Source organism: Pogoniulus pusillus, chromosome 1, assembly GCF_015220805.1.
Source record: "Pogoniulus pusillus isolate bPogPus1 chromosome 1, bPogPus1.pri, whole genome shotgun sequence".
Lineage (NCBI taxonomy): Eukaryota > Metazoa > Chordata > Aves > Piciformes > Lybiidae > Pogoniulus > Pogoniulus pusillus.
The window spans coordinates 34,434,037-34,455,752 of NC_087264.1; positions in this window are offsets into that span (position 1 = coordinate 34,434,037).

Below are 21,716 nucleotides of genomic sequence, written 5' to 3' on the forward strand. Positions count from 1 at the left end.
CTTGTATATTTCTGTATATATTGTAAATATCTGCTTGTATATTGTGCTAAGCTGTAGATACAAAGCTTCATTCAATTTTCCAGAGCCAGCTGAGTCTAGTCTGGGTGATTTCTAAAATGTCTGGGGGTGGGTAACACCCAAACCAAAATCCAGACCTCAGGTGAATATAGGTGCACTGGATGTTTTGATTGAAAAGGATTGAGAAACTAAAAAATAACGCTGATTTACAAATCTTTGCCTTCACTGTCAATTTTGAACCCTCAGAAATATGCTGTGGTCATGGAGTTTGCTTGGAAGTGCCTATCAGTGCCTTACTCCTTTAGTCACACCCTTCCTGGGTTTCCAGGAAGACCTGGCTCACAAGGAGCACACTGAGCACCAACAGGTTGGGTTTTCTTTGCAGACTTTGTAAGCTTTGCCTTTGCTCTTATAGTCTGTCCTCTTTGTTACTGTGCAAAGCCTTGCAAGGTCTAGGTTACTTTTGCAGTCTTACGAACTGGTGACCTCTTTTAGATTCTGATGTTGTTCAGCAATTTCCTTGCTATCATTTGAGCTCAGTAGTAGTATTCAGCAATTGTCACAATTCTGCCTTATTCATTAGAGTGTTTGCACCAAGACATTAGTCTACCTTTAACAAGAAAACTGGAGGAGCTGATCAGACTTTTAAGCGATTTCAGGCTGATCAGATTTACAGGTTCTCCAGCATTTATGCCCATTTGAAACTCACATTCCTTTATCCGAATACTAATCCTATCTGTTAAGCTCTGCCACTTCATTAAAATGAACCCTACCTATTGGAAGGTGTCTCTGCCCATGGCAGGTGGTTTGAACTAGGTGATCCTTGAGGTCCCTTGCAACCTTGACAGTTCTGTGATTCTGTTCTCTCTCAACAAATATATGCACAGACAATTCTTATTTACTATTAAAAAAAAAAAGAAGCAAATTCACTTCATTTAGAAAAAAATATCTTCTCAGAGTCTGATATTACTTATTTCTCCTGTATATATTTTATGTAACTTAAAGAAGGAAAATCAAGTGTCTTGCATCATATTTTTTCTGGCAAATTCTTTGCTTTCATTCCCAAACATACCATAGAATCATAGAATCAACCAGGTTGGAGGAGACCTCCCAGATCACCCAGTCCAACCTAGCACCCAGCCCTATCCAGTCAACTAGACCATGGCACTAAGGGCCTCATCCAGGCTTTTCTTAAACACCTCCAGGGATGGTGACTCCACCACCTCCCTGGGCAGCTCATTCCAATGGCAAATCACTCTCTCTGGGAAGAACTTCCTCCCAACATCCAGCCTAGACCTGCCCTAGCATAGCTTGAGACTGTGTCCCCTTCTTCTGTTGCTGGGTGCCTGGCAGAAGAGCCCAACCCCACCTGGCTACAGCCTCCCTTCAGGTAGTTGTAGACAGCAATGAGGTCACCCCTGAGCCTTCTCTTCTCCAGGCTAAACAACCCCAGCTCCCTCAGCCTCTCCTCATAGGGTTTATGCTCCAGGCCCCTCACCAGCTTTGTCACCCTTCTCTGGACACGTTCCAGTACCTCAACATCTCTCTTGAATTGAGGAGCCCAGAACTGGACACAGTACTAAAGGTGTGCCCTGACCAGTGCTGAGTGCAGGGGCAGAATAACCTCCCTTGTCCTACTGGCCACACTGCTCCTGATGCAGGCCAGGATGCCATTGGCTCTCTTGGCCACCTGGGCACACTGCTGGCTCATCTTTAGCCTACTATCCACCAGTACCCCCAGTACCATAACATTTCAGAACTTACCTACATTTAAATCATGCTTTACTTAAAATAAATATATTTCAGAACTGAAACTAAGGATCAACCACTCTTGTGAGGTTGGAGGAGTTTGTGTATGTTATAGCAATAAATGAAACAGCCAAAAACTTCCATTAATAAAGTTATTTCTGAAAAAAAAATCAGATTTCCACTTCATTACATAATATTAATGAACAAGTTTCCCCTTATAATGATATTTAAGTACTTAGAGGATAGAAATTTTTACTTCACATTGTATTTCATGCATGCTTGCTTGAATGTAGTTAACTGTACGTTGTGCTTTGTACCAACCAAACTTTTCCATGACTTTTATTTTATCAAATGATTGTTTCAATTCAAATTGTGATGTTTCAGCTTAGTGCAGTGGTTCACTGTACTCAGTTTTGGTTTGGTTTTGTTTTTAAGCTGAGATATTTGAATATAAGATAACAGTTTTTTTCTCAATAGGGAGTTAAAGTTCTGGAACTTATCAAAAAGAAAGTAATGTCCCCTTGAGAAACTAAAAATATGTATTTCTAGGCACTAAAAAAGAATTTAATCTTGCATTTAACATTTCAGAGAGCTGCTACCTATTGTGATATTAGGCAGTAACAAAAAAACAAAACAAAACCAAAACAACAACAACAACAACAAAAACCAAAACACAATCAAACGAAACCACCTAACAAGAAAAGAATAAAACAAAAAAGGACAGATCCCAGATTGTGATTTATGTACCAGAGACTTATCTTTTAGTTTGTTTTTAGTAGCTTGATGATCATTTAGCAATTCCTGTAATTCTATCTATCTATGTGTCTGCCTGCCTGCCTATTTTCAAATGAGCATAATTCCCTTTCATTTGTTCTGCCTTCTTAGTTACCTACATCAGACCAGTATTTGTAATCCAGCTTTAGTATTTGGAGGCTGAAAAAGAAGCACCACTTTGAATGTTCTACTGTGTTGGAAACTGGTTTACCATAGTTGTTCACAGATCAGATGAAGCAAGCAAAAGAATTTAAAGGGCTGTGGTTACCTTAAAGCCTCATAGTACAGAAAAGACAACTGTAACTGGTGGGTAAAGGTCTTGGAACTAATTTTTTTTTCATAGGAAAATCCAGTGGAACGAAATAAATGTAGAGAAAAAGCTGAGATTTTTTCCCCTAAGTTTTTCAGCAAGCACTATCTTGTTTCCTATGAAACAATGTTTCTTCTACAGGAAGAGAGGGAGATAAAGGAGGTGCCATCTCTAACTATACAAACACAGAGAGAGTCTGCTATGAGTTTTCTTTCTAGAGAGAAGCCCCCCAAAAGACAAACATGTTCAAAGATGATAGATCCTATCCCATGTCCTTCTCTCCATATCCGCACATATACACCCACTGCCAGCTTGCCAGTCTGAGATACATTTCCTTCATTCTCTATTTTTTATCCTAATCTGTCCTCTTTTTCTTCTCAGAGACGAAGAACTGTGGTAGAACTATTCAAAAAGATTCTCAAAGCTTGTCTTCACAAGGTTCTGAGCAAACTGATCTCATATCAAAGTGAGTCCTGCCTCAACAAGGAGTCAGACTTGATTGCTTCAGAGATCTCTACCAATCTAATTATTATTCTAAATTTCTTACATCCGGGATGCATTTCTTCTTATACAAAACGATACATGTCACTTCACTGGATGATCGTACATGGTGCAACAGAATCATGCTCTCCTGCAATCTCCCCTTGTGGGAACTGATTTTCAGTTCTGAATATGAGCACAAGCAGGAACAGTTGTCTCACGTCAAAAGAAATTGAAAAAGCGTTTTCAATGCAAGAGATCATTGTCAGCCACTGTTGATTGTGTACTCAAAAGACGAGCACTGAATCGGTACAGCAAAGAATCTGACCAGATAGGTAAGTCATCCTTAAATCACCTCACTTCTGCGTAATGCCCCTCTTCATCTTCGTATCTTGGTGCTCCCTGTTCTTGGGGCGCTTGGTTCACTGCGACATCAGTTTTCATGCAGTTAGCAGTAAAGCAGGCATTTAAGTGTATTTTTAGATGCAAATCCGTTACATACAAGAGCCAGCATGGAACAACCTTTCGTGAACAGTTACAGAGGAAAAATTGCAGTTACTTTTAAGGTGGAACAGTCTTACAGTTGTTAATTGCCTTAGATAATAGAGGAGTGGTTTGATATTCAGAGTCGGAGCTTCGGCTCATTCTGTAGAGACATTAGAGTATGGAAACTAACTGTAATGGAAATTGACTTAACCCGTAATGAAGATTTTTGCTACTCAATTAAAATCTCTGCTGAAAGTCCTCCTGCGGGTTGTCCCTGCCTTGCTCCGCTGCCGACGCTAGACAGTGCTGGTGCCTGCTGCCATCTAGTGCCTGTGCGGACAGAGGCGGGCGGCAGAGCTCGGCGTTGTCGTGGAAGCTCAAAGAATAAGAATTCTTGCTTTTCACTGCGTTGAGGGTGTTTTTATTGCCTCGGTTTTAGCCTTGCAATTAACTTTATGGGAGCTTGCCTTTTATAAGAACAAAACCCTATCAGGACTGATGCCCTGGAGGGGCTTGGGGACAAGGAATGGGGCAGGGTAGAACTGGAGAGAGAGAGACAAGCAATAAACAAGGATGCGGGCAGTAGCCAGGCTAAAAAAATACACTGATTAGAGTTGCAGCTATCTTGCTGCGCAAAGAATCAGAACAAGTGCAGTGGACTGCCCATCTGAACACAATAAATTCAGCAAAGAATGTATCGGGAGAATCAGCCTTGCTGTGTCCCTGGGTAGCTTGCTCTGGTTGGAGATGTCCCTGCTGCCTTCAGGGGGATTGGACAAGATGCCCTTGGAGGGTCCCTTCCAACCTGCTGCATTCTGCGATTCTGTGATCTTGTGTGATCTATAATATCATGATCTTGAGTGGAATAACAAGGGCATGGAGAGAAATGACGATGGAGAGGTATTTGTGCACTTAAAGGAGGTATTTTGATTCAGCTGGCAGCTTAATATTGTCTAAATAATACAAATAACTCCTATTGACCAATTAATGCTTTAATAAATAGATCTGCATACAGTGATACATCTAAAATGAACCGAAGTCATTAAAGGCTACTCAGTCAACTAGCCTCACATCTACCAAATAAAAAACCAAACAAACCCAAAAACCCAAACCCTAGATTTCCCCAAACAAATACCTCAAACACGGGAAAAAGATCACTCAAAATAACTACACAGTGCTTAGTGAGGGTCTCCCAATGCATGCTGCATATCAATGTAAACATATTCTAACTCATTATACTTAATTAAAAAAAAAAATAATTAGAAAAAGATTTTGCATTCTGGTGGTAAAATAGAAACATAGGTGTATGATTGCTTTCTCCTCCATCAAAAATACATGAAAAGAGCACTAAATGAACCTAGATATGCATGTGAAATATAATTTTAAAAGACTTTTATTCTTACCCAGAACTAAGAGTATAGCTTTTATAAAGCAATCTTTCAGCATGCATACATACCTGTAAAATCCCTCTTGGCATTTTGCTGTTAATTAAAATTATGTCTCGTACTTTAGCAATTTTTTCACAAGCTGCCCTTACTTAAAAAAAAGATGAAGAAAATTGTATTTTTTTCTGGAGTTGCAGGATTAAAACTGTCTTAATTTTTAGATATTTAGATCTAGAAATATATTTCTAATTACTTCTTTCACTGAAACTAAAATAATATGCAGGCAAAACAGCATATGGTACTCTAAGCAGTTTCAGAATATTCAAGAATTTGTTGTTTCTCTCCACAGAGAGTAGACAGGCACATGCACACCATAAACAGAGACTTGTCTAAAGGGAAAATTAAACTCCTCAGACAGTGCAGGAAAAAAGTCTGTACCGGAAAAGCCAATACTTGTCACAGATTGCAATCATGCAGTGCCAAAAATGTATCATTGTCAACCATTCCATTAGACACAACTTTAAAATATCATTTTGGAGTTATAAATATAAACCACATTCCCTCTAATAAGCAGATTATACCTCAGCATTGCCTCACTGATATCAAATGTTTTGGCCTACAAACTGGAATTGATTCCAAATAGAGGACAATGTACCTACTGAGCTATAAACATTCTATGAAGATTAGCATCATTCACTAAACAATGAAAGAAATGAAGAATTTCTTTTCCTTAGAAGATTAAAGAATTATTGTGTTGGTGTTTGAGAAACTTATTCCTTCTTCACATATCTTGGGAACATACCAACAAATAACTGTAGTGGTGTTACAAATTATGCAAAATTAATAATCTGCATCAATTTTAATGTCCAAGTGAAGATTGTTAATAACTGAGAAAACTGTTTATTAACATTCAATCTTGTCAGAACACTTATTTACAAGTTTTGAAACACATGGTTTGGAAATTTATACATACAGGAAACAGACAAAACTAGAACACTTTAAGAGGTAATTAGCAAATGCAAACATTATACTGGAAGAGAAGGTTCTTGCAGTCAATATACTGCTTGCATTAATTATACCACTTACCCACTAGATAGACACAAAAAGCTTCTTTCTGCTTCTGGCAGAAGGCAATTAGTGAATTACAAGAGTCTCTAAGTATTTACTCACAAAATAATATCATACAGTACCCAAAGCACATGGAGGGGTTGTTGTTGGTGGTCTCAAAGCTGTTAGAGGCTTTGAAGTTTTTCCAGGCTCTTTTCTCAGGAAGCTGGGAGTCTAGCATAGTGGCTGACCTGGTTCCTCTTGATTCCTGATTCAGCAGAAGCCTTGCAAAGAGGCAGGCAGGATGGAACGTGATGTGCGGTCTTGGCACAATGTCATGCTGACTATGCAGGCTGATCTCATGCAGGCATTTAGAGCCTGTTCCTGGTGAACATGAGGCAGTGGAGTTTCCACATATTAGGTGAAGTCAAGGCTTTCATTTTCCTTTCCTGCTGTTGCTTCTTCTAGCAGAGGAGGGGGAGCAGGAGAACATGTCTGGGCAAGTCAGAGTCTTCGGACTCAGTGGGTCCATGCTCTTTGTCCTCTTTCCTGCCGTTGCTCCTCCCCACAGCAAAAGGAGGGAGAGGGGGGGGAAGAACAGAAAAATGTGTCTGGGCAAGCCAGTTCATGTATAAGCCTATTTGGGCCTATTTAGGCCTACCACGACGGGTAGTATTTGAGAAACTTCTTCCTTTTTCACCTCTTGGGATCATATCAACAAATAACTGTGGTGCTGTTTGAGAAACTTCTTCCTTCTTCACATGTTTTGGGAGAATATCAGCAACTATCTGTATATTTGATCAAATTTTCTTACCCATGCCATTTTTCAGATGTCATATATTGTATATTTGTGTTGTAGAAATGGGTCACAATTGTTTTAAGCTTTCCTATAGTAAGGCAATGTTTGTATTATCCAGCTGTGCAGCTCTCAATAGGAGCTATGAAACATCCAAAAATGTGAGTTTTCTCATGAATCAGTATGGTGAAAGCCAAAGAAGGTGCTGGCTCTCCCCAAAACCAGCCAGCAGTTCTGTGGAATGAACTTGGCCTATCAAAGCTGACAGTGTGCAAGGGCTCAATTGTCCTTTTCCATCCTCTGAGGCTGCATTTGTATTAACAGCTTTGGCACAACTGATCAGATATATAAATGGGGTCTGGAAAAACCAGGCTGCAAAATTATATACAATCGAGTTCCCTCTTTGTGAGGGGCATTGTTTACAGAGGCAGTTATGGTTTCTGAGACCACCTGAGATTTGTTATTCTTGTATTACTGCTTGTTCCTTTGAGCCTTTTGTCCTTCATTCACAGAAGATAACTTTTCTTGGTTGAGAGATAACCAGAGTTAACAGATAACAAAAACACCTAACAGTTTTCAAAACTACCAGAATACCAAGCCATACTTAGTTGAGACAAGTTCCATTCACTATGGAAACAATTTCAATTCCCTTCTGCATTTACTTTACTATTAACACAGCCAAAACCTCCTAACTGCTGTCTCAGTATTAGCAAAGTTAGCTTTCCAGTAGGTGTTGGCCCAAGCTACTTTTTAAAAGCCAGGGCAGCAATCAAATCCCCATAACTCTGCTCCTACCAACTGTTAGCATTCAAAGCCATAAATAACTTTAGCCTCCCACGTTGAGCAATATTGTCATAAAAGTCTTGACAATGGATTTGTAATTAGCAAAGAATTTTAACAGTCATAATGAAAAGGTCATATGAATAATTTGCTCATAATCTGTGTTAGAACAATCAAAAGCATCAAGATGATGATAAATAGGCTATGCAGCATTCATTTTAGATGGGGATGTGATTCTCAAAAAGCACAAGAAGTAATAATAATTTTTTTTTAAAGGAATGGTGCTACCTCTGTAGTTTCAAAAATTGACTGGTGCTACTCAAAGGGAGCAAGTAAAGGTGCAGAATTTGCCTGGAGCCAGAATATTATACAACTCTATTAAAAAATAATGTTACTCTGCCTGTCTGTCCACATTAAATTACAATTCTATGGATTGCTGAAGGCACTATACAAATCAAAGTGAATAAAGCCTGAAAGCTTATCTTCTTCTAACCTGATGCTGAAATCATTGCACTAGAATTTTGAATTTGGCCCCAATTTGCTCTCAGCTTGAGGACATGTTTAGCCCAGAGTGCAGACCATCTCCCAGCTCCTGACCAAAGATTTTAGAGTTCATGGTGATCATAGAATCAAGCAGGTTGGAAGAGACCTCCAAGATCATCCAGTCCAACCTAGCACCCAGCCCTTTCCAGTCAACTAGATCATGGCACCGAGTACCTCATCCAGTCTTTTCTTGAAGACCTCCAGGGATGGCAACTCCACCACGTCCCTGGGCAGCCCATTCCAATGCCAAATCACTCACTCTGTCAAGAACTTCCTCCTCACATCCAGCCTATACTTTCCCCAGCACAACTTGAAACTGTGATGTCCTCCCTTTATAGGATCTAGTACTTTTACTTCTCTTTAGACTTTTATGTTACTGCTCATAAAAACATAAGTAATCTAGCCTGGATGATGACTGCTAGATAACTTATTCTTTTGCCTTCAATTAATACTTATGACACTCTTGCTCCAGTCTGTTGGCACTAGCTACCTGTGTGTTACAGAACGCCCCATCCCCTCCTCTCCACACCTATTGACATTTAGCAGACCATCTCCACATGGGTTGGAAGATAAAGCTATGTTTACAGCAAATTTACAAGCTTATAAACACAATGTATTTACGAATATTACAATTATATACCATTTAGAAATAATACAGAAATCCAAATTCCCCTCTTGGACAAAGAAACTGCCCAGAAGAGACTCAAAGCTACCCTCTCTCTTCCCTTCTCTTTCCCAGACAGAAAACAAAGCAACCAGCAAAGCTTACGTTGGAAATGTTATCCAGGGTTGGTGGAAGAGATTAGAGAGAGCAGTGAAGAGATCCAATGTGAAGAAGCAAAGTGCAAATTGTTTATACTTCAGCATTTTTATCCCTTTTAGCAAACCAGTGAATGATATAGACACTACCATTATTTTCTTTTATAACCAATGATCTAATTCCTCTCAATAGAATATCCCAATTAGCCTCAAACTAGCACATTGCATTTCTCCTTTCGGTCATGTCCCACCATTTCTGAAAGGACTGCCAGCATAACATAGAGCAGTACCATCTGACTAAATATTGCCTTCAAAGACAGATGTTAGAAAAACATCTTGACTGAAAGGATTTTCAAACACTGGAATAGACTCCTCAGTGGAGTAGTTGATCCCTGATCCCTTGTAGGTGTTTGAAAGGCACAGAAATGTCATGCTTTGGGCCATGGTTCAGCACCAGACTTGGTAGAGTTACACAATGGTTGGACTCAGTGATCCTAAAGGTCTTTTCATACCAAAATGATTCTGCACTTCTGTGATTCTGTTCTATGCCAAGATAAAGCTGAACAGACCAGATTTGCATATGTCACTCCTCAAAGAATACAGATATTTCTTTTCTGGCATGTCATATGAGAACTCAGTGATATCCTCACTCTTGAACATGTTTCAGGTACTCCAGAGAATATGGAACAGACAATTTTCTATGGTTTTCCATATGTGGGTTTTGCATGCTCTTGCATCTCTTTCTGCTATCTTTTTTTTCAACTTTTTTTCCCTAGAAATCGTTATTCTAGCGAGAATACATTAAACCAACAAATTGTATGTATGCATTGTAAAAACTTACAGACTTTCAAACCACACTTGCATGCATGCACAGACATTTTGGAGTTGTGTTTTCTGCTGTATGTCTTGACGTACAACCAGTCTGGAGCCTCCTTGGGATTCTCTTGGCACTACTTGAATGTTTTGCAGTTGTGCTCACCCACATAGGGAACAAACACATCTTTAGCCAAGGGATTTAACTGTATAATTCTTCCAACTAATTGCTTGTGAATGAGTTACAGATCAGGAATAATTCACAAATCTTACTCCACAGATAAGAATAAATTTTTAGAAATTGCAGTTAAATCACATGCAGTTCCTGAATGGAAAAAGAACTGAAGCAAATCAGTGAACCAATTTGTTATGATTACTTTCTCCTCTTTATAACACATCTGAAATCTGTTATTGAATGTTGTTATGCAACATCTGCAGTAAAGACTGCATCCAGTATTTGTAAGACGCCTTCAGTAAAACTTGCATTTAACATCCATACCTTACGCTGCTGAAGGATTTAATACAGCACAAAAAACTGTGCTCCTCAGCGTGCTGAAAAAAAATTACTTTTCTGCTTCTTAAAGTTGCCTGCACTGACAAGGAAACAAGTAACGATCTGGTCTGCATGGCAGAAAGTTCAGAGACTAACACACTGCCTTAGCTCTTGCCTTAGCAGGCTGCTTTCACATAATCACAGAGTAATTGAGGCTGGAATAGACATCTGAGACTGTCAAGTCCAGCCTATGCCTAACGCCACCACACAGACCGTATCATTAAGTGCCACATCCAATCTTTCCTTGAGCACCTCCAGGGGCGGTGACTCAACCACCTCCCTGAGCAGTCCATTCAAGTGTCTAATCACCCTTTCTGTGAGGAGGTGCTTCCTAACATCCAACCTAAACCTCCTCTAGCACAGCTTCAGGCCATGCCCTCTCATCTTGTCACAGGTTGCCTGGGAGAAGAGCCTGACCCCCATCTTACTACAACCTCCCTTCAGGTAGAGTTGTAGAGTGACAAGACAGGAATTATGAAATACATAGTGAATTTTACTTAAATTAGTTACCTTACTTAGTTTAATTAGTTAAATTTGGGTTATAATTTGGTCAGAATATATATATGCATAAATATAATATATATTCATAAGTAAAAATATATAATGCGAGGCAGATGATCTCTAACCTGATCCTGGTTCCTCTTGGCATGGAGGTTTGCAGAGGAGCAGGCGGGATCTCTTGCAGAGAACACTTCTTGCCGCGTCATGAGACACTTAAATGCTTTCTCCTGGGAAACTTGAGGTACTTAAGTTTCCAGGTAGCTCAAACCCAAACCATCAGGGCTAAACTGGTCTGAAGCACAAGGCAGAGCAGAACACATTATCCAAGGGCAGCGAGGCAGAGGCAGCACAACTGCTTGCAGCTTAGCTCAATTTATATTGGCTCTTTTGACCACAACGGTTCACCATTCACCAATCAAAATGGCATTTGCAAAACTGACCATACCAGGTGAAACCAGGGCTTGCTCACTCTTGTTTGGGCAAGATACTAACAAGTACCTGAGCACCTGTGGGTACCTGTTTATTACTTTGGGAGGGGACATAATGGCTCACGCCTTCATTTTCCTCCCACCCTTGCTTCCTCCATCAGCAGAAGGGTGGGGCAAGCCAGAACATCTAATAGGCCTATTAGCCTTCCAGGACAAGTGTGATAAGGTTCTCCCCCTGAGTATCCTCTTCTCCAGTCTAACCAAGTCCAACTCCTTCAGCCTCTCCTCATCAGTCTTTCCCTCCAGTCCCTTCCCCAGTCTCATAGCTCTCCTCTGGACCTGCTCCAGCACCTCAGTATCTTTCTTGAAGTGAGTCCCTCAGAGATGCACACAGTGCTCGAGGTGAGGCCTCACCAGTGCCAAGTACAAGGGCAGAATTTATAGCAGTTTCAGTTTGCTAATCAGGGTAAAAATACCCAGCATGACCACAGCATTGTTTCTAAATAAAGTGACTTGCAGTAAAATTAGGGAAAAGCTTACAGACTAATTTCAAACAACTCCACTAAGATGAAGTAAGTCTCTTTTTGCTTCTAGAAGTTCCCAGTGGGCAGAATGCCCTTTGAATTCTGTGGTCATCTCACAGATCTTTGCATAGTAAGACATTTTTCACACAAGATGTCTGGCTATTTGGATACAATCCAAAAAGAGGCTTATGCTTCAAAGAGCAGGAAAGCTGACTTAAGATTTAGAGCAAATACCAAAATCTCTTATCTTCCCGCATTTGTCATATGTTATAATCCTTACAAGAGTGGCCTCTGCAATAATAGGAGAAAAAATTCTGCAGATTGGCTTGAGAGAGTAACAAAGGCATTATTTAGCAATGCTGGTTAGGGAACAGTTCTGGAGGTTTTAAGCTTTAGAAATTATAAATGCTCATTTATATTAAAATGTACATGAATTTCCAGTGGGAATGTTTCATGACTCCTATTTCTGAGAACTGATTTATTCTCCAGCACGAAGAAGAAATTCCTCTTGGGTACTAACAGGGTACAGGCAGAGATCCTGTATCCAAAATTATTTTTAAAGGTGGTTTTTTTTTTTATATTAGATCCATATTTTTATGACAAAACTTGTACTTGATGGATACATAACTCTAAACAGGGTGATCCAGCCAATCCAAATTTTGTCTTGCCAGGGAAATGACAGTTCTCTAAATGCAGGACACGAAGCTATTTAATGGTGATTCTGTATTTTGGCTACAGGTGTGCTGACTTACACATTTACAATCTCCTTTTAAATTCCTATTTCTTGAATTGTTTTATTTTTCACATTAAAACACTAATATTTTATAATAGGTTTTCCTATTTTCCTGTAGTAGTCTATCATTTATTTTAAAGGGAACGTTTCAAAGTGATTCCATCTGGAAAATTTCTCCTTTGAAAAACCACAGCCTTAAAATATCAATTAGACACTTGAACTTCATTTGAGTCCCATGCTAATTTCCATAATACTTTTCACATGTGTCACTGATTCATAAAGAACTGCTGCTTTTATACAGCATGACTAAATATACTTCCTTGATGTATTCTAACAGACGCCTCTACCTTAATGCCTTCCCTCTAAGTCATAGAATTATGCTTCCTTGGAGCTGACCTCTGAGTCACCTAGGATGCCTTGGGAGATTCATGATGCCTGTGAGAAGGCAAAATGCCTACTCTCTCTTCCCAGCACCATCCTCTCTTGCTTTTGCCTTTCTCTGCAAGTGAAAAGAGTGCAGACAACTTAGCTAGATGAGAAATGAGATAGAAATGAATTTAAATGTTAAGTTTTCTCTTACCATACTTAGGTATTTAGTTGCATTTTGGAAAAAAAATGCAACAATATTTAGGTGAAGTTTCATCCTGTTTATTGAAGATGAAATTTGCCACAGCTTTTGAGATGTTTGTAGCAAGTGCCCTTAAATTAATATCATCCTTTATCATTATTGCTTTTAAAATGAAAATTTGGTTGTTCTATACCTACAATATATAGAATCATAGAATCAATCAGGTTGGAAGAGACCTCACAGATCATCCAGTCCAACCTATCCCCCAGCCCTATCCAGTCAACTAGACCATGGCCCTAAGTGCCTCATCCACTCTTTTCTGGAACACCTCCAGGGACAGTGCCTCCACCACCTCCCTGGGCAGTCCATTCCAATGCCAATCACTCTCTCTGGCAACAACTTCCTCCTAACATCCAGCCTAGACCTACCCTGGCACAACTTGAGACTGTGTCCCCTTGTCCTATTGCTGGTTGCCTGGGAGAAGAGGCCACCCCCCACCTGGCTGCAATGTCCCTTCAGGTAGTTGTAGACAGTAATAAGATCACCCCTGAGCCTCTTCTTCTCCAGGCTAAACAACCCCAGCTCCCTCAGCCTCTCCTCATAGGGTTTGTGTTCCAGGCCCCTCACCAGCTTTGTTGCCCTTCTCTGGACATGTTCCAGCACCTCAACATCTTTCTTGAACTGAGGGGCCCAGAACTGGACACAGCACTCAAGGTGTGGCCTGACCAGTGCTGAGTACAGGGGAAGAATAATCTCTCTTGTCCTACGGGCCACACTGTTCCTGATGCAGGCCAGGATGCTATTGGCTCTCTTGGCCGCCTGGACACACTTCTGGCTCATCTTTAGCCTACTATCTACCAGTACCCCCAGGTCCCTTTCCTCCTGGCTGCTCTCCAGCCACTCAGTCCCCAGCCTATAGCGCTGCCTGGGGTTGTTGTGGCCAAAGTGCAGAATCCTGCACTTGGCCTTGTTTAATCTCATCCCATTGGCCTCTGCCCACCCATCCAGCCTGTCCAGGTCCCTCTGCAGGGCTCTCCTACCTTCCAACAGATCAACACCTGCTCCTAGCTTGGTGTCATCTGCAAACTTACTGATGCTGGACTCAATCCCCTCGTCCAGGTCATCAATAAAGATATTGAACAGGACTGGGCCCAGCACTGATCCTTGGGGAACACCACTAGTGACTGGATGCCAACTGGATGTGGCACCATTCACCACCACTCTCTGGGCTCTGCTATCCAGCCAGTTCTTGATCCAGCACAGAGTGAATCTGTCCAAACCATGAGCTAAATACATGCTGTATATGAATTTTCATATGCTGGGATAGAGTGTCCTGAGTGCCAACAGGAGCTACAGCAAAAGAACACAGGAAGGATGGCAGAGCTGTCCCTATTTTTCAGCACAATGCTGCTTGCTCATCAGTTAGTTACTACTACTATTTTTATAACAATTTTTTTTTCCTTTTATGTTCTTTTTTTCTTAGGTTGCTATCTGCAATTACATAAGAAATCTGTTTTCCTATGATTTTGTCTTTTTGTAAGTAACACCTCACAAATATACCACACAGAGGTGCTCTAAACCCGCATTTAGTACTGAGAGCAGCTCTGCCTAGAGCAGATCGGACTGCCGTAAGCTCACCTCAGGGTGGGAGTTTCTGATTTTAGTATATTGTGTTTTAAAAAAACATATTTCTCACGACAGTCATTGTGATATAACTAGTGTCCAGTAGTCAGAACTGAAAATAATGAGATTCAGAGCTGTCACTGCATTAAAAAGTCGGGTGAGATTTATTCCAGGGACAAGGACCAGGCAGAATACTCAGCTATCCATCATCTCATTTTTCATAAATAATCTATTCCATTCAGTAGAATGTCTTTTTCTCTGCAGTCATAACTATGTAAGAAGTGAATTGTCTGGCACTGTTTTACAGAGGTTTCTGCCCTGACAGTTGTGCTGCATTTGTTTGAAACACTTTTTTTTTCCTCCAGATTATTCTGTTGAGTACAATTGGTCACAGAGTCACAGATCATTATTATTATTGGTCTATTTGAACAAGTAAAGATGAGCATGTGTATAAATCTCCTCACAGCTAGTGATGCAAAAACAAATTTCTCTTGACATAAAAAGTGAAAATGTCTGCCCCACCATACAAACCCTACCAAAAATTAACTCTACAAGTCTAAAATGCTCATTTATCAGAATTTACAAGATATTCTTCCCCCTCCCCTTGCCTTTACATAGAAAGTTTTGGGCTTTTTTTTTTTTCCTGGCAAATATTGAATCTTTGAGACAAGTCCAGATTTTTTTTTTCTTTTCTTTTTTTTTTTTTTCCCCCAAAAGGAGGATTTCAGAAGCTCCAGTCTTCTGCTGAGGTACTGAAGCTATTTTGTCAGGCTCTGGCTCCTCAAAATAAGGAATTAATGTCTCCCTGCCTCCCCACCCAAAAAAAAAAAAAAAAAAAAAAAAAGGTTTGATGGGTGTAAAAAAAAATTGAAAAACAAATATGGAAGTCAATTTGTGATTGTACTGGAGGCAGCTGGTGTTTTGGTGCTCCAGTTAATGACATTGGATGTTTCATTAATCCAATCGAAATTAGTTTTATAATTCCAGACTAGTTTTAACAACTTTTTTTTTTTTCCTTCCTGAATGCCTCCACTGTTCTGAATGTCGGAGAGGACAAGTGGTCTGAGGCAGAGGTCTCTGAACACTGCATTATTCCTCACCTGCATTGCTTCATACTGAAACAGATGGGAATGAAACTTGATTGCAGTCTCTGCAAGAAATATATGGCTTTGACCTATTCAATCAAAAGGAGATTCACCTGCTGTAATGACATGATCGGGGAGGGGGATGGAGGGGTGGTGGTTGTTCTTCATGGCAGCCTACAATTACATGATGGCCACTGGAGGTGAAAGATCTGAAATGCTAAGCCTTCTTGAAAACTGCACCTATACATACTATGGAAACAACAAAAAAAAAAAGTCTGCTTTGAGTTTGAGGAAATCTTGATCTGAATCATGATGAAAGTTTATGTGGAAACACTGCTTGAACACCCCCATTTTAACTCTTTCAACATAAATTAGAAAGCAATGCATGCATTAGAGTCCATCACCTTCTGCTCTGTATTTATTTTGTCTTCTATTGGCTAAACTTTGTTTCTTTATTGGATTGATATCAGTTCTCCCTAAAAACCTCTTTAATAATGAAGAGGTATGTTTCATTCTCAAGTTGCCTGAATACAAGCTTTGAAAATTTGTAGTTTAATGTGACCATATTTGGATGCTTTGAAGCTTTTCAGCTGGAAAGATTTCAGAGGTGATTTGCATTTTGGTTTCCAATTATTTATAGCAAAAAGAATCAATTCTGCATTTTGAATGTGTTCGCTCTGCAACAATCAATATTTATAAATGTTTAAGAAAGAAAGAACTCCCCAAATGGTGTTCCTGCCAATATGATCTATATTTAATAAATGACATTTCAAGCTACTTTGATTTTTGCTTCGGCAGGCTCTACCCATCTATGATTGAAATATCACTTGTGCTTGTCGAGGTCTGCATGGTGCTATAATTGTTTTTAGAACTGTACAGTATTGGAACACACAATTTGCTTTGGAACTGCTGGATAAATAGGTAATTCAAATTGAATTCTTCAGTCTGAAGTCTACAGACTTACTATAAGGGTTCCAGCTAAATACAGGGCAGTTGAAGCACAGTTGTTTAGACAGATGAATGGTAAGATTGAAGCAGATTTTATTATTGAAGGAAGATAAATGTTAACCTTAGATACAGGTTTCAGACTGTACATATGCCTGAAATACAGGGATGATCACTCTGTGTTACTATTTTTGCCTTGTTACCCACACTAGGTCTCTTTTTAAGTGCTTATTAAGTATTTTCTTTGATTATCTTTTATGTCTAGATGCCTGCTAATTAAATTTTCTCTAAAAGCTGTGGTGAATTCTCTCTGACTAGCTCAGGCTGCTATCAGGAGTACTGCATTGCCCAAAGTTGCATTAAGGAGAGCCTCATCAGTATTCAGCACCACAACCACAGCCATAGCGTAAAACCGAGAAGTGGGAAAAATACTTGCTGAAACATAAGAACAGAAGATGAAAAGAGGGCAGTGAGCAGAAAGAAAAGCTCCTTATGTCTGTTCTGAAGCTTCTTTCTCTAATGGATCCCCCTCCCAAGTAATGTTCTGAGTAGCAGGTGATGTGTTCTGCAAATAGATCAGCAATATAATTTTGAAAATTACACTTTTTGGCACTCAGGGGTTAAAGCCAGTCAGCTGGTATCCAGGCTTTACCTCCTGAAAAAGAGTGTGTGTTAAATCATCTAGCAGCAATTACAGTAAAACACCTCTGGCTCGAGCCAGAGTCACTGGTACTTCTGCTTCCTGCAGTGAATTCTGTCACTATCATATATGCTTTCTTTTCCACTCCCAGGTGCCAGACATACTTGGCTGGAATTATTTCGTTGGGCTCAGTTTGTTCCACAACTTCTCCAGAAACCAAAGTGATTTTTAAGCTTTCCAACAGTCCTGAAACACTGACACCTTACTGAAAAATTGCAAAGGTACATATCAGATTATATTCTGAAAGATATTGCAAAATGCATTGAGAAAACAATTAGATATCCACTGTTAGACCTGTTCTAACCATGGATGTAACAGTTTTCTTCATCCCTTTCACCACAGTAATGACTGCAGCAAGTTGAAAATGCAGCAAGTTGAAAATGCAGCAAGTTGAAAATGCAATGAAAACCTTCTGCTATATATGATGGAGAGAACACAGAATTGATTTATGATATTGTACTCTGCAAAGCTCAGGTGCAGTCATAAAATTTTGCTAGTTTCAGAACTCGAAAGAAAGAAAGGGGAAGTGAAAACAAAGCATAAAAGGAAGAAGAGAAGAAGGAGAAAGGAAGATAATCAGAATATTCCCCTTCTCGTGTAAAAAGTGTAAGGGAAAGTTGTATGTGCACAGATACAGTAATGGAATTTTTGGTTCTTACTTGCAGGTTGTATAATTCTTGCTCATCACATTAGTTGCCTAAAATATGCTACTACTACCTAAATATGCTACTATTACTGCCTGTTGTTAGTGTCTGTATAAGTCTATGTGATTTAGGTATTAATATCCAATTGTAGCTTAAACCTTGTGTGCCTTCATGAATTATTTTTCACAGGCTTTCCAAAGAACTGAGAAATGCTGTGAAGGGAACCTACTCCTTTTCCATGAAATCTTTCCCCGTGGTGTCTTTAAAGGGCTTCAAGAATAGAGTTACCATCTTGGGAAAAATGTGAGGCTGTGTTCAAAGCCCAGGCAACATTGTTACAAGCTGTCTACATTGTGTGCAGCAGTTGAGGGGTGGTCTCAAAGCTGCAGCAGAGGGAGACTGAGGAAGAACAGGAAGAGAGGGCTTAAGTGGGAAAAAAGGTATAAGGGGTTAAATGAGTAAAAAGGGATAATTACTATATTACTACAAAATAGCAAAAGAAATGAGAAGTCTTCTAGGTTTTTTCCTCTCTAGCCTCTTCCCTGCCCTTTAGGCTAAACCACTATCTTGGTTTCCCAGCCCTAAAGACGTCACTGTGTTGAAGTGATGAAGGCAGAGCTCTTTTACTGCTATCACCATCCTCATTCTACTCAAGGTCTGACTGCTTAGAGGGCAGGGAACAAGCCTCGCTGATCCAGACAAACTGCCTTTCATATCTGTTAAGAAAATAGTATTAGGATTTTCTGATTTCTCATTCTGTCAGCAGTTGTAAAATGCTGTAGGCATCTACAGGTCAGCTCCTCATTAGGGAAAGAGTGATTGCCTACAGTCTTCCAAAAATAAAAAAAAAAAATAGTACTCCAAGAGGAAGAATTAAAAGAAAGGTCTCTGAAGAGTTGGTTCAGCTCTAGCAGCAGTGCTAAAGCTTTATTCCAAGGAAAGATCAGCCCCAGAACAAAGCTTATGCTGGAACACTGATTTTTGTGATTTTATTTTGTGATTTTTCTACTCTCATTTAAATAAGAGATGCAAATAGACATTAGTTTTATATTTTCAATTAATCCCTGCCCTTTCACCATCAAAATGTAATTTTCAGTCTTGGCTCACCCACTTGCACTTTGAAGAGCTAGAATGACTATAGTCATCATGTCAAACTTCAAGCTGAAAACATGCAGGAATCTGTTCCTTCCCTTTTGCTTGCAGTAATGGTATTTCTAATCTCTATCAAAACTAAAAACCTGCTTTTTCAGTAGGTAATTGTAAATGCTAAAAAGAAGTTTCCTTCTAGTCTGTGCCCATTTTATCCACCTCAACAACTCTCTGCTGGCAGAGGGATAGGATAAGAGTAATACTTAAGTGTCAGAGTCAAGATTAAAACATGCTTAGGTCAAGAAAAAAAATATGATGACCCTAAACCATACAAAACATAAATAAATTGGTGACTTTTGAAAATGAATGTCCTTTTTGTTCCATGACTGGCCTGATTTTTGTTTTGTTTTGTTTTGTTTTGGATTTGTTTTGGTTTGGATTTGTTTTGGTTTGTTTGTTTGTTTGCTTTTTAATGGCAACTTTTTTAGCCACTAAAGTATCATCTAAGTAAGGTCATAGTTCCTGCTTGTTATTCTGTAGCTTTGAAAAAGAACAAAATGCTGAAAAAAGACTAGCGTAGCAGCTGTGAGATCTTGGATACTTGACTGTATTTAAGATGCCATTAAGACTGAAGATAATTAGGGGACTGGTGCACCTCTTACGGGGACAAACTGAGAGACCTGGGGCTGTTTAGCTTGAAAGAGAGAGATATAAAATCTAAAGGGCGTATAAATATCTAAAGGTTGGAGGTCATGAGGATGGGCCTGAGCTCTTCTCAGTGGTGGCCAGTGATACAAGAAGTGGCAACAGGTACTGACTGGAACACAAGAGGTTTCACTTGAACTTAAGGAAAATCTTCTTTGAGGGTGATGGAGTACTGGAACAGGCCGTCCAAAGAGGCTGTGGAGCCTCCTTAGCTAAGAGACTTCAAAAACCCACCCAGACATGTTCCTATGCAGCCTGACCTAGGTGCACCTGTGCCGGCAGGGGAGTTGGACTAGGTGTTGTTCAGAGATCCCTTCCCACCCCTTTCATACTGGGATTCCTTGATTCCATGTGATTTATCTGATTTTTAAATCTAATGAAGTCTGACAACCAACTAACCAACAAGCAGAACATGATCATCCCAGGCCGGTTTCATATTTCATCACCTAGCTTACATGTAAACACTTAATTTTTCACTTTCTGCAGGAATCTGTACATAATTATGAAGAAAAATTGGTTAAATTAGGTATGGAATTAAAAAAAACAACAATAGGAGTAAGAATGGTAACTTGAAAAAAAATAGAGTTTATATTTTGAATTTAGCATAGATTGATGGATTGAAGATTATTCTTGGGCAGTCTGAAGTGTTTTGTGCATGGGAAAGCTATACCTGATGGGTTTACAAGTCAGTCAGAATGAGACAGTGAGGCAGGAATGAAATTTCACTCTAGGAGCCATGTTCAGTTAGAGCTGTTCAGATTAAAAGCAGATAAAAATGAAATCTAAACTAGTTTTTGATTCACACACAGGCTACATTTCCCTCCCTGATAACAGCAATTCTTTGATCAGCAATGACTGAGCCTTTCTTATGAGGTTATTCTCTGACTGGTTGGACGATACAAGACTGTTCCCTTAACCAAATGGAATGCTGCTTTTCCATTAAGCAATTTATTTCCACTGAAGCAAGATCCATTAGAGAAAATTATTAAATCTACATGCATCATTTGATGCAACAGAAATGAAATCCCAGCAGTAAAACACTTCCTTAGGAACAGTGATTCTCAGCGGGCCTCTTACCTCCAGTAGGTGTTTGTGTCTCTCCTCAGCGTGCCGCTTATTTCAGTAGGTGCTTGGTGTCTCTCTGCCTCTGTGCCACAAACATCCTATGGCAACTTTCAAACTCTTTCCTGTGAGTTTTAAGATATGTTTATCACCAAACCTGTGAGGAAGAAGATGTGGCCTGCTGTGTTACTGTGCTGGTAGGCCGAAACAGGCCAACAGAAGCCCTACACAAACCCAATGTGAGTCCTGGCTCTCTCAGACACAATCTTCCTCTCCCCTACCTTATTGTTGGGGTAGAGGGAGTGCGGGAGGGGGACAAAGGGGCCTGGAGCCATGAAGTCTGGGCCCGACATATGTCCTCCCTTTGCGGTAATAGGCACTGGCCTTGCTTTACTTCCGCTAGGCCACATTTTTACCTTCTACTGTTAAGGCCCAGGCTTGCTGCCCGGCCAGTTGTGCTGGTTGTGGAGATTGCCTATTGGCCAAATTGGATCTTGGGAAAATGATAGATACAAGGCCCAAATGGTAAGCCCTGCCTTGCTGGTTGTGGGGATTGCCTATTGGCCACATTGGTTCTTGGGCAAATGAAAAATGCAAGGCCGAAGTGGTAAGCCTT